General features: G+C 36.3%; 1 protein-coding gene and 1 pseudogene across 2 annotated transcripts in view; one reads left to right on the top strand and one right to left on the bottom strand.

Annotated features, from left to right (window-relative positions):
- Window positions 1-13,445, bottom strand: part of Xiap (X-linked inhibitor of apoptosis) — a 47,470-nt gene that overhangs the window by 28,696 nt on the left and 5,329 nt on the right. For both annotated transcript variants that reach the window (XM_010609948.3, XM_033760197.1), the window contains exon 2: window positions 9,234-9,268. The gene's annotated coding sequence lies outside the window, so the exon portion shown is untranslated. The remainder of the gene's footprint in view (window positions 1-9,233; window positions 9,269-13,445) is intronic.
- On the top strand, window positions 9,408-9,489 carry LOC117284795 (annotated as a pseudogene).

Here is a 13,445-nt window from a genome sequence, read left to right as displayed (position 1 = left end):
AATGAGATAATTGACAATGTGAAATAGGAAGAAAAGGGCTAAAGGTGTAGGTAAAGTGGGAAGGTTAGAGGAAAGGTAATAAGGGGAAAAATATGAGAAACTGAAAAAAATGGAAATAAAGTGTTTGTAAATGGGGAGGGGAGGAGGGGGTGAACAGAGGGCAGGGACAAGGGGAAAAAATGAGAACCAAGGCCTGTCATGTAAAGGTACAAGATCCCAATAATGAAGGTAACCGTGCTGCATACCTAAAATGTACCAAGAAACTCAATAAAAAAAGTTAATGGCATAGAAGTTTCAAGGAAGCATCTCCATCAAGTAATACACGTGATAATCACAAACAGCAACAACCTCATCATAACTGTGAGACCAGTAAACCAGGAGAGTAACACTGCTGGAGACAGTCAAGCCTTCTGGAAGCTCCAGCCAATCTACTGATGACAGTCTTTTCGGCTACCCAGAGCAAACTCAACCAAAAAAAAGATGACATTACTATGTAAGACAGTAGTGTGCCACCACTAAAGCTGTTCTTACAAATAAATCCTGGATTCTTTAACACAAAACAGAACAAACTCAGTTTTGAGCTTAGAAGGAATGGTTTCAATCCTCCTAATTAAGACTTTAGCAAATAGTACAAAACACAGAAGTTTAAATGCATGCTCTAGATCAAATACTTTCAATCGCTTCTCGGCCTTTTGGCTAAGATCAAGTATAGATCAAATACTTTCATAAGATGAAACAGTCATAACATGAAACCATGGCTGAATGTCTTCTGAATTGTAAACCTGGCTACTTTAAGAGTTTTTAAGGAGAGGGGAAGATGTAAAAAGAATTAAAATGTGTTATATACATGTACCAGCTCACTACGATGAATAAAATTATATAAATTATATTCTACAAACATATACTAATAAAAATAAAAATTTTTAAAAGAGCTTTTAAACCACTAGGCCAATGACCTAGAATAGGCATGAGAACAATACTGTAGCCTTAAAATGTTAGTAAAATAATGGGAAAAAAAAGTCACTAAAATAAATGGAAACAGAAAGCAGTGGTTGCTTAGGGCTGGGGAGGGAGGATTAGAAAGGCAGCAAAAGGGTTTCGTTTGGGAGTAATGAAAATGTCTTAAAGTTAGACCGTGGTGATGCTTACACAACTCTAAATACTGTACATTAAAAACCACTGACCCCTATGTGTGTTTTTATTATTTATTTATTTGGTACCAGGGATTGAAATCAGGACCCTGTGCTTGAGAGGCAGGCAGAGGCACCACTGAGCTAAATTCCAAGCCCAATGTTTTAATTTTAAATGTTTTTATTTTTTATTTTTGTGGCGTTAAGGATAAAACCCAAGGCTTTACACATGCTAAGCATATGCAATAGTAGAGCTACATCCCCAGCCCTGTATGCATGGCTTAAATGATTTTTATGATGTTTGAGTTATAGGTCAATAAAACTATTAAAATATTAAAATAATAGTTTGACAATTGTTAGTATAACAATCTTAAAGGCTAAAACAAAGGGCCTTTGCTGGTGAAATTATGCGCTTTTGATTTGGAAAATGTGATATACAGCACATTTTCAGAGTTATGTGAGAGGACTAAGTCATTTTTGTTTGAAGTAGTTACATATTTAACCTGTTTCATAGAATCAAGTTAATTTTTAACTCCATTCTTTAAATTCTAATGTGCGAAGGTTTTGTTCTATCTCTTTTGGTACTAAGAACTTCAGCTCTTCTGCTCCTGGTATTTATATTTCATAATGTAGTTCTGTTGCTACTTGTACAAATCACTTTCTGAAATGCATTTCTCCAACTTTAAGAAAATCAAACCAATTGGCCATTTTCATTAGGTGTGGCGCTTTTTCACTCCCTTCCCCCCCCTTTCTCCCTTCATTCCTCCCTCCCTCTCCCTCTTCCTTCCTGCCTCTCTCCCTCCAGGAACTCAAGGTGATCTTTCTGCCTCTGCCTCCCAAGAGCTGGGATTACAGGTGTGCACCACCACACCCAGCTAGGAGTAGGTTTCTGTATTAGGAAATACTGAAACTATGTCTCTCAGTTATTAAATCCTGTGACAGTTCACATTGGTGTTTATTTATGCTAAAACTTATAAAATAATTCCAAATAGGTATAACTTATGTTTTAAAAAGCAGTTAATTTCATTGCCTCTGGTAATATGAGACTCTTAACTAATTCTTGCCCTTATTCTCAATCTCACATGCACCATAATGTTTTTGGTATATCTAGATGTATGCTGGCATGCTTTTATAGTCTTTTAATGTATTCCTGCCGTATGAACACTTTGAATACATAATGTACCAAGATTAAAAGATTTTATAAACACGACAAACTTGTGAGCATTTTTATACCAAAAAAGTGTGGTTTTTTGTTCCCCCCAGTATTACCAAGGATTAAACCCAGGGCATTGTGCATGTTACACAAGTGCTCTACCACTGAGTTATATCCCTAGTCCAACTGAGTTATCTTTAGTGACATTATTGTAGCAATACTGCCTAAACTTTAGGAGAAATATGTGGTGTTTACCATTCACAGGTAGAGTTATGTTATTCTTATTAGGTTATTTATTTCCCACATATCCCTTTCAAATAAGTAAACATAAAGCTGCTTTCATTCTTTGCCTGATTTCTTTGGTATTTATCATTGTATAACATGCTTACATGTAGAAATTAAGATTAGAAAGAACAAGTTGGTATGGTTTATGGGTAATTCCTCCCAAGGCAATTTTTTTCAGTACTGGGAACCCAGGGCCTTCACAGTGAACCACATCTTCAGGACTCTCTTTATTTTATTTATTTTAGAGACAAGCTCTCAGTTGCTAAATTGTACAGGCTGGGCTTGCCATGCTCCTGCCTCAGCCTCCCAGAGTGATGGGATTAAAGGCATGTGCCACCACATCTGATGCTCCTGAAGCTATTAATTAATTTTGTGGTAGGCTAGTATGGATACTTTTATAGCTCTTGTATGCCATTAAAACTAAAAAGAAACAAAGGATTAAAATAGTCAGGATTAATAAATTTTTAAAACCTTCTAATCCTAAATAGGAAAATGAAAAGCCCATGTGGAGAAAGATTTTATGTACAATTTAATATCAGAACACACTCAAAAATGCATTAAGTACTAAACTTCCTAATAAAAATGTGATTACCTGAAATGAAGATTAAAATAATTTGAAACATGTGCAACAGCACACATCTATAATCCCAGATACTTGGGAGGTTGAGGAAAGAGGCTCATTTGCGCCTAGGAGTTCAAGACCAGCCTAGGCAAGATAGCAAGATCTTGTCTCAAAAGTAAAATAAAATAAAACTTGCCCAGCATGCCAGAGAACCTAAGTTTGACTCCCAGCACAGAAAAAGACATATCTGTGAGTCAGTAATTACTAGCTTCAACCATGTGTTTCAGTTATCACCAAATCTTAGAAAAGATAAACAAATAGTTTTCATTTGTGTGACAGACACTGAAGAAAGTAATTTGTTTGTTCTGGGGGGGTCATAACTTAAGAGCTTCATGCACTCTAGCACTAAACTATGCCCCCACCCAGTCCTGAAGACAGTAATTTTGACTCTGAAGATTAATACTAATTTTATTTATTTATTTATTTATTTATTTATTTACTTATTTATTTATTTATTTATTTATTTATTGTTGTTGTTTTGGTACCGGAGATTGAACTCGGGTCCTTGTGCTTGCAAGGCAGGCCACCTAACCACTGAGCTAAATCCTCAGCCCAATACTAATTTATTTTAAATGGCTGAGAAGGACACTATCGTTAATGATTGACAATTAACTTTTATAAACACCCACTAGATATTTTAAGATAAAGCCATTAAAGTGGGCCCCCATATAGCTGGTGTTCTTCTGAGAGATAGACACAGATCACAAGAAAAACAGACACATGAACGTAGAGGTAGAGACCGCTGTGATATACTTACAAGAAAAGGAACAACAAGGATCACTATCAATACCAGAAGCTAAGGGAAAAAGCATGGAACAGGCTCTCCCCCTTGGAGTCCAGAAAGAGCATGATGCTGCTGACACTTTGATTTTGAACTTTTAGCCTCTGAAACTGAGAAAGAATAAACTCTTTTAAGTCACCCAGTTTGTGGTATTTTTGTTTTGTTTTGTGGTACTCTGTCATGGCAGCCCTAGAAAACCAAAACAATGATGCTAAAAATGCCAGGAATTTTGCAAGCAATATAGCCCTGCTATTTTCTACTCTATTACTACAATGCTGATTGAAATATATTATGTAATTAAAAGGATGTGTTTAAAACTAAAAAATGTGCATTTTAAAAATTTAATATAGGGCTGGGGATTTAGCTCAGTGGCAACACTTTAGCTTGTAAGTGCATTGTCCTGAGTTCGATCCCCAGTACCGCAAAAACAAAAACAAAAGCAAACATAAAACAAAACAAAAATTTAATACATATCATTGCTGATTCTACCTCTCAAAATGCTAGAATTCACTACTCTTTGTAACCTTGTATATCCTCTAAAGAGTTTTCTTGATGGCCCAAGATTTAATCATTTTGGTGTGTTTGTATGTTTGTATGTATGTATACTATCTATCTATCTATCTATCTATCTATCTATCTATCTATCTATATCTTTGTTAGACTTAAAGTCTTGGGCAGGGGATTTACCTCAGTGGTGCTGCTCTCCACCTGCCTCCATAAGCACAAGGTCCCAAGTTCGATCCCAGTACAACAACAAAAAAAAGTTCCTTATGTCAAGAGCTATATCTTACTACATTTGTATTCCCAATGCCTACAGCAATGTATAGCATACAATAGAACTCAACAACTGTTAGACAAAACAATGAATGTCTAACCACTTCTAGTAGGCCACTGTTTCTATCCCACATCCCACCTACCACCTTCCCTGGGCTCTCGAGAACACTGTGAATACTAAAAATTGCTAATATGCCAGTGTTCCTAGGTAAATGTGACTGTGCACACCAGACATTGTAATTATTTAGTAATAAAAAAAGCCACATTTAAGTCACATTTCAAATATACTATTCTAGGCACAGTGGTGTGCACCTATGGTCCCAAGTACCTGAGAAAGCTGAGGCAGGGGAATCATTTAAGTCCCAGAATTTGAGGCCAGCCTGGGTAACCTAGTGAAACCTTGTCACAAAGTTATAGTATTTATAAATTTTTTCATGAATTTTAAGAGTTTACAGTAACATGGTAATGTTGTATGTGCTAATTAAAACAAAACTTAAAAATTTATCTTTACAGTCTCTTCTGCTTATTACTTGCAGAAATATTACAAGTTTTTCTCATTAGTTCCCCCTTTTTCCCTACAGAAGATCCAGAGTACAGATACTCATCGAATAAACATTAATTCCATGACTCAAGGGAGGTCAATCCCTCTTTTAATGATCTTAAAGTATTAGTCATAGACAGTTCACTGTTTAAAAATAACATCATGATTTGTAAAGTATACTTTGTTTCTTTATCTAGAAAATGTATCTATAGAAATAATCATAGTACGGAAGCTGAATTTTTAAAATAAAGGGCATATTTATCTTTTAAAATTCAGCTTTTATACAATGATACACTTACATTGAAACCCAACTTTTTAATCATATTATTCATTTATACTACTCATGTTCTGTAAAACATGAACGATATTTCCTTTTTAACTTTTAATTAAATGGTCAATAAAAACATTTTTTAGGTTAACAATCATATGAAAAACTCTTTTCCACTGTTACCATAAAAAAGGTAATTGTGAGATGAGGGATACATTCATTTGGCAATAGTAATCATTTATTACATATATGGAAACATCATGCCTATAATCCTAGCACTTGAAAGGCTGGAGCAGGAGGATCATGAATCTGAGGCCACTCTGGGCTACATCTGGGTGTCCCAGGACAGCCTAGATGATATAGCAAGGCCCTGCCTCAAAAAACTCAAAAATTAAAAATATTTAAAATATGCTGGAGAGTTTACAGCTCAGCAGTAGAGACTCTGCCAATCATGTGAGAGGCCCTGGGCATAATCCTTAGCACTAGTAAACAACAAACAGACAAAAGTAAATAAAAAAATACGTATATTTATATGAAATAAAAGTAAATATACATGTATAAAACAGAAAAGTTCTTAAAGCACTAGAACCATTCAAATAGCTGAATGGCTTAATAAGCATTTAGCTCATAAGCTCAATAACATAAAATATTCCTATGTATAGTTTGATCATTAATCTATTTGAGAACATCTGAAAGAACATACTGACAATCAATAGATGGAATATTAATTACATGGTCTATACTTTTAGAAAGTCATACTAATACGCTATTTAAATTTATGCAGATTTCCCCCAATCTTTGACAATTTATTTACAATTATTAATTCCATAGGCACGATTCCCTCAAGATGGACGCACACTAAGGTATTCCCTCATTTCTTCAACAAATATATGTTCCCCCAAAAGTATTTTACATGAATAAGATACAAGTTCAGTCTCAAGAATTCACTGATTACTATTATACATTATTCGATTTAACTGAAAAGTGTTCAGAATTTAGACAACTTACAGTGACCCTTAATCAATCAGGCATTTTGCCATCTACAGTGAAAATGGTACAACTACGACACAAATTAATCTCACTTATGTTTATTCTGAGTCCAGGCCAAGACCTCTGCTAAAATCAAGGCAGGCAGAAAAAAAGAAATCTCAAGATATATAAGAACCCAAACTTTAACATAAAAAACTGTTGTTCTTTGGGGGGGGCTTATTACCTGGGCTTTCATTCTCAGTAATCCTTTCAGAACCTTTTCAGTGGGCTCATTCACATGTATTTTATACATATTTTTAAAGGGGATTTATTGTTCACAATTTTTTGAGAGGTGCTAGGGATTGAACTCAAGCCTTAAGCATGCTACGCAAGTATTCTACCACTGAACTACAACTCCAGCCCTTTTTCAATTTTATTTTAAAACAGGATTGCCACAGGCTGGCCTCAAACTGCTGCCTCAGTCTCTTGAGTAGCTGAGGTTACCGGTATTACACCTGGTTTGTCCATAGAAATTTTATTTTATGGTGCTGAGGCTCAAACCAAAGGCCTTGAAGAGAGCCCTAGCACTGAGCCACATACCAGCCCTTTCCACAGTAATTTATACCTTGCTTTTTCCATGTAATAATATATGATAAACATCTTTCCACATCAGTATTTATCTAGATTATTATTTTAAATGGATGACTAGCCCCTGACTGTATGCATATCACAACCATATCAATTCCAAACTGCTGAACATTAATTTCAGGTGTATATTTTAAAGAAAGGTAATATACATATGATCAAATAATTCAAGAAATACAAAGTTGCATGCATTCTATGCCTGCAACTCAAACCCCCAGTACCCTGGCTAAAAGCAGCCTTACCAGTTTCTGGTATTCTTCCAGAGATATTCTATAAATATACAAGTACATTTGAGCATTTAATAAATTACAAATATTGGGCCAGGGATTTATCTCAGTTGTGCCACGCAAGAACAAGGTGCCAAGTTTGATCTCAGTACCATAAATAAATAGAGGGATAAATAGAATTACAAACATTAACACATTTATATATAGTTATGCACTTTTAGCGCTATTTAGAAGACTCATGATTTTTTACTATTATGAACAATATTAGTCAATGTCCTTATCTGAACCTGTATACATATTATTTGCCATTAGTACAAATATTAAACTGACTCAAATAGAAGTGTATTCTATATCACCATTGCTTTTTGTCTTGATTTTGACCAGTGAGTCATAAGAAGCATGAATACACTTATAAATTTGTAAGAAAAAGATTAACACCTTGATAGAAAATAGGCAATTTCATGAATGGGAAATACTAGTGGCCAGCAAGCATATATAGAAGCAGTCAAAGAAATGAACATATTAAAGATACCATTTAGGGCCGGGGATTTGGCTCAGTGGTCCCACCGCCTGCCTCGCAAGCACAAGGGTGTTAGTTCAATCCCGGGCAACCCCCCCCCAAAAGATACCATTTAATCCTATTTGACAAAGACATAACTAACAATAAAAACAGAAGGGTGGAAAAGGTATGGAACAACAGGCACTTTCCCTGGTGGGAATAAAAATCAGTTTTCCTAGGCTGGGGACAAAAAAACATACTGCCAGATTAAGCTCTAGAGAAGATATATCTTTTTGGTGCTGAGGATGGAACCCAGGGCCTTGTACATTCTAAGAAAGCACTCTACAACTGAGCCACATTGCCAAGCGCGCTGGCAATATGTTCTAAAAGTCTCAAAAATACAATCATCTCTTGAACCACTCATTTTAGTACTATGCATATTTTCTAATAAAACGGTCAGGGATGTTTAAAAAAGTATACACGTTGGGGGTTTAGCTTAGTAGTAGTGTGTTTAGCATTCATGAGGACCTAGCAGCAAAACATATAGAGACATTGAGCAGGGTGTGGTGGCGCATGCCTGTAATCCCAGCACTTGGGAGGCTGAGCCAGGAGGATCGCTGTGAGTTCGAGACCAGCCTGGGCTACACAGTAAGTTCCAGGGCAGTCTCAACTACATAGTGAGACCCTGTCTCAAAAAAAAAAAAAATTGGGAAAAAAACATATAGAGACATTGAGCAGGGTGTGGTGGCGCATGCCTGTAATCCCAGCACTTGGGAGGCTGAGCCAGGAGGATCGCTGTGAGTTCGAGACCAGCCTGGGCTACACAGTAAGTTCCAGGGCAGTCTCAACTACATAGTGAGACCCTGTCTCAAAAAAAAAAAAAAATTGGGAAAAAAACATATAGAGACACAATGCATATACTGTATAATGATATTCAATAAAGTACTAGTAGCAAAAAGAAACCTTAATATTCAACAACAAAAGACAGTGCTATGGTAACATGAGATATACTATTAAAAATGACAGTTGTACAGCTTGGGATGTAGTTCAGTAGTACCGTGTTTACTAATTATATACGAGACTCTGGTTTCAACTTCCAACAACTCCTCTCCCCCTAAAAATATAGGCTGCAGAATACTAAAGGACACAAGCAAATGTTCATGATGTTGTATTAAGTGAAAAATGCTGGTTACAAGGCTGGAATTATAACACAGTGAGTGGTACACTTGCTTAGCATGCACAAGGTCTTGGGATTCCCAGCACTGACAAAAAAAGGGGTGAGGGGCATAATTCCAATAACAAAAAATACAGAGCTGGTAGCTGAAGGTAGAGCACTTACTAGCATGTGTGAGGACTCCAGTGAAATTCCCAGTACTGGAAAAAAAAAACAATAAACAGATAAATACATAAAGACTTAGGCTAAATGACACATAAAAATTCTACTGTGGTTATCTCTGGGCAATGGGATTACTGTTTTTTTTTCTTTGTGCTTTTCTTAATCTTTAAAATTTTAATCGCTTCTTGGCCTTTTGGCTAAGATCAAGTGTAATAAAATTTTATCCAGCAAATATATTAATTCTTTTTCTTTTCTCTTTTTTTTTTTTTTTTTTTTTTGGTACTGGGGATCAAACTCCGAACCACTGAGCTAAATCCCCAGCCCAAATATATTAGATTCTAATAAAAAGAAATAAGCAGTTAAACTCTTCATTAATAGTCAGAAGATGCTTATATAATCCTACCTACCACACCGGAGGTATTATTTAACAATATGCTGTATCATAAGGCTCCCTATTTATCTGTGAATTTATTAGCCTAGTAAATTCTGAATATTAGGGTCTGGTACTAAAACTTTTCAGCCTCTGACAAAAGATAATTTTCCTAACTTACAACCAGGAAAGGAAAGGATCTGTTCTTTGGTGGGTTTTGCTGGGGCTTTACATATGCTAGGCAAGTGCTCTACTACTGAGCTGCACTCTCAGCCTTTTTAATTTATTTTAAAACAAAGTCTTACAAAATTGCCTAGGCTGGCCTCGAAATTTCGATCTCCCTGCCTCAACTTCCCAATGCACCACCATGCCCAGCTGTTCTTTGTTTCATTCTTTTGCCTATTATGAGAGGGCCTGCCAGTTTGCTACTTAAATAACTGCCTCTAAGCAATTTTCCTCTCTATACATGAGGCATGATCAACATTTATAGTGAATGATTAATTTTTTTAAAGAAAATTATTACCGTAAAAGATACATTGCCAGGTTGGGCATGGTGGTTCATGCCTATAATCCTAACACTCAGAGGCTGAGGCATGAGGATCACTACAATGTTGAGGCCAGCCTGGGCTCCACAGTGAGTTCAAGGCCAGCTTGAATTACATAGTAAGACCTTGTGTCAAAAAAACAAAAAACAAAAACCAAACCAAAACAAAACAAAAAGACATATTCCCATTGGTCACACTGACTTCAAACACACTGGTCACTTTCTGAAGCAGTTCTGGAAGTCCTCACGTATATCTTTACAAGGTTTGATAGAAAATACAGTAAATACTACTGTCTAGTGCATCCAATGGAAGGACAGGCTTGTAGAAACATTACCATATCCTAACCAGGCACGGTGATGCATGCCTAAAGCCTACCACTTGGGAGGCTGAAACAAGAGGATCACAAGTATGAGTCCCACCTGGACAACTTTGCAAGAAAATCCTGTCTAACTATCAAAACTAAGAGAAAGTGGCTAGGGCTATAGCTCAGTGCGAAGGCCCTGAGTTTGAATTCCAGTAAAGAAAAAAAAAAAAAAGACAGCATCTTCATCCAACTTATTCACTGGATCTGGCACCATGTAACTTCTGGCTCTTCTCCAGTCAAATGACCATAAAAAGTAAATGTTCTGAATCAATGCAAGACACCACAGGAGCCATAACAGCACAACTAAAGACTTCCAAAATGGCTTCAGAACTTGTCAAGAAAGATGGGATATGTTTGTTCAAAGCAAGGAGGAGAGTGTGTTGAGGGGAATTACAGCAATGTGGCTTTTCCTGTGATAAAATTAAAACAAACTATTCACTGTATTTTATAATCAAAATGTGAAGGGAAGAGAAATTGCAAATTAATGTCAATGTTATTGACCATCAAGTTTAAAAAGAGAGAGGATATGGGTGAAGCCCCAGAGAAAAAAAAGCAGTAATCAAGTCACCTCTAAGCTATCCGGTCAGAAGCAAAATGCCTTGGGGTCCACAAATTGGATGGCAGTAACTCCGCATCAGAGAGGGCTAGGAAATAGTTAACACATCACTGCTACTTATTTTTGAGTTGAAAATAAAAGGGCTTTACTGATAATATTTCTGGAGTTCTGGGGCCTGGTAAGAAGAAAGTAGTCTCCCCAATCTTTGGCCAAAAATTTATCTAACATAATTGTTATAAAAGGAACAGGTAGCTCAGAATTCAGTATACTGAAAAGTGAGAACATTTTGTAGCTACAAGCAAAAATTCTTCAAAATAACTATGTCCGTGTTGAACAGGAGAGTAGAAATCACCCTTTTCCCTTGTACAGATAAAAAATTATGGCATAAAGAAGCTAAAGATTTGACTAAGACCATAGAGCTGATTAGAGGCATAAAACTGGAACTCACTCTGCTCTCATATTTAACCAGGTGATTCACTCTGACATAGTGATTAGGATTCAGTACTTACATTTAGATGGCTCCACAAATGCCATGCTAAGGTTCTTTTAATGGATGATTTGGTAGGCGTAATATCTACCCTAGAGCTTTCTCAGAATGAAGTACTCCTCCTCTTCTGCTTGTTTTTTCCAGGCTGGGGGTTAAACCCAGAACCTCATATATGCTAGGCAAACACTCTATACTGAGCTACACCAGCAAACCCTAGAACAGGCAAACCTTTTAGAGATGGAGTGCTCAAACTGTAACCTAAAACCCACTTATAGCAAAGTGTCAAACACCAAGTCATATATTAAATGAAAACAAAGTAAGAGAGCTTTCAAACAGCCTGCTGTGGCACACATGCCATAGTTCGCCACCACTGCCCTAGAATGAAGTATTCTTTTCCATGATTATGCTGGGATAACAATCAAGTGGTGAAACAAGTTCCTGATAAGAGCATACACCTTTTCTTTTTCCTTAGTAAAAATATTTAGTTCTATCTGAAAGCCACTGTGCTGTCTATGCTATCTATATTCAAATATTTAGTAGATTTGACCGTCTAGTTCTCAATTTTAAAAGTGAATAGCCAGGTGTGATGGTGCATGCCTGTAATCCCAGCACTCTGGGAGGCCGCGGCAGGAGGATTCCAAGTTCCAGCCCAGCCTGAGTAACTTTGCATCTTATTGAAACTCCTACAATTTTAAAAAGAATTCAAAACAGTTAGGGATATAGCTCAGTGTAAAAGTCCTGGGCTCAAATCCCCAGTACTACACACACAAAAAGAACAGGCATGGTGGCACATAGCTGTATTCCTAGCACCTAGGAGGCCGAGGCAGGAGGATTGGGAGTTTGAAGCCAGCCTTGAGTACATACATAGCAAGGCCCTGTCTCAAAAAATAAAAATAAGGGATGGGGATTTAGCTCAGTGGTTCTGCTGCCTGCCTAATGATCATAAGGACCGGTGCTCGATCCCTGGTACCAAAATAAATTAATTAATTAATGAAAACAAAATAAAATAAACTGTATTGCAGGAATTACAAACCAAATTAGAATAGTATAGCATAATGTCCATGAGTACAAACATTATTTACAAATTAATTTTCATTTTCTTAGTCCCATATTATAGCTATTTAACCCCATGTAAATATTCTTACTAATCTACTAAATATGCTGAAATGACACTAAAATTTTTAAAATTTTAAGCATGGGTTTTTGTGATTCTACAACCCATCCTCTTTTCTTTCACCATGTTACCTTACCTTTGATAATAACTAAAATTTGTAATATACTTTATAATTTAGAATATTTTCATATGTGGTGTCTAATTTAAACTACACAGCCTATCAAAGTCTTCATTTAAAATACTAGGCAACCACAGCTGTTTGTTACTCATCAAAGGTCATGAGGTCAGTAAATGACAGTTAAAAAAATCAAGCCCAGTGATTATGACAGACAGAGCTCTACAGAAATTACTAAGGGTTACTGGCAGAAGGGGTAGTACAGTGAGGTAGCAGAATATGTTAGGCTTTCTGCCCTTTTCAGGCTTGAAAAATCTACTTAGAGCTTTAAAAGGTAAATCATATAGCAATATATAGTGAAAGGTTTGTGGCTTGACATCAACGAAATTATTCCAGAAATGAGTACACAAATTCAAATCGAATACAAGTATTTATAGATAATGAATGCACAGTAGCATCAGCTTTGCTCAGTTTCAAAAAAAAAAAAAGCCTCAGCAGGCAGGATGTTGAGGCAGTAAGATTCTGGGTTCATGACCAGCCTGAGCTACACAGGTGAGACTCTTTCCTAAAAAAAAAAAAACAAAAAACAAAAAACAAAACTCAAAACAAATTAGCCTTGGCTAGGCCCAGTTTTGTAAGCCCATGATCCCAGCTGGTGGGGAGA

The sequence above is a fragment of the Fukomys damarensis genome, unplaced genomic scaffold (assembly GCF_012274545.1).
Source record: "Fukomys damarensis isolate Sample0158 unplaced genomic scaffold, DMR_v1.0_HiC HiC_scaffold_39, whole genome shotgun sequence".
Lineage (NCBI taxonomy): Eukaryota > Metazoa > Chordata > Mammalia > Rodentia > Bathyergidae > Fukomys > Fukomys damarensis.
This window is presented reverse-complemented; position numbering and strand designations above follow the sequence as displayed.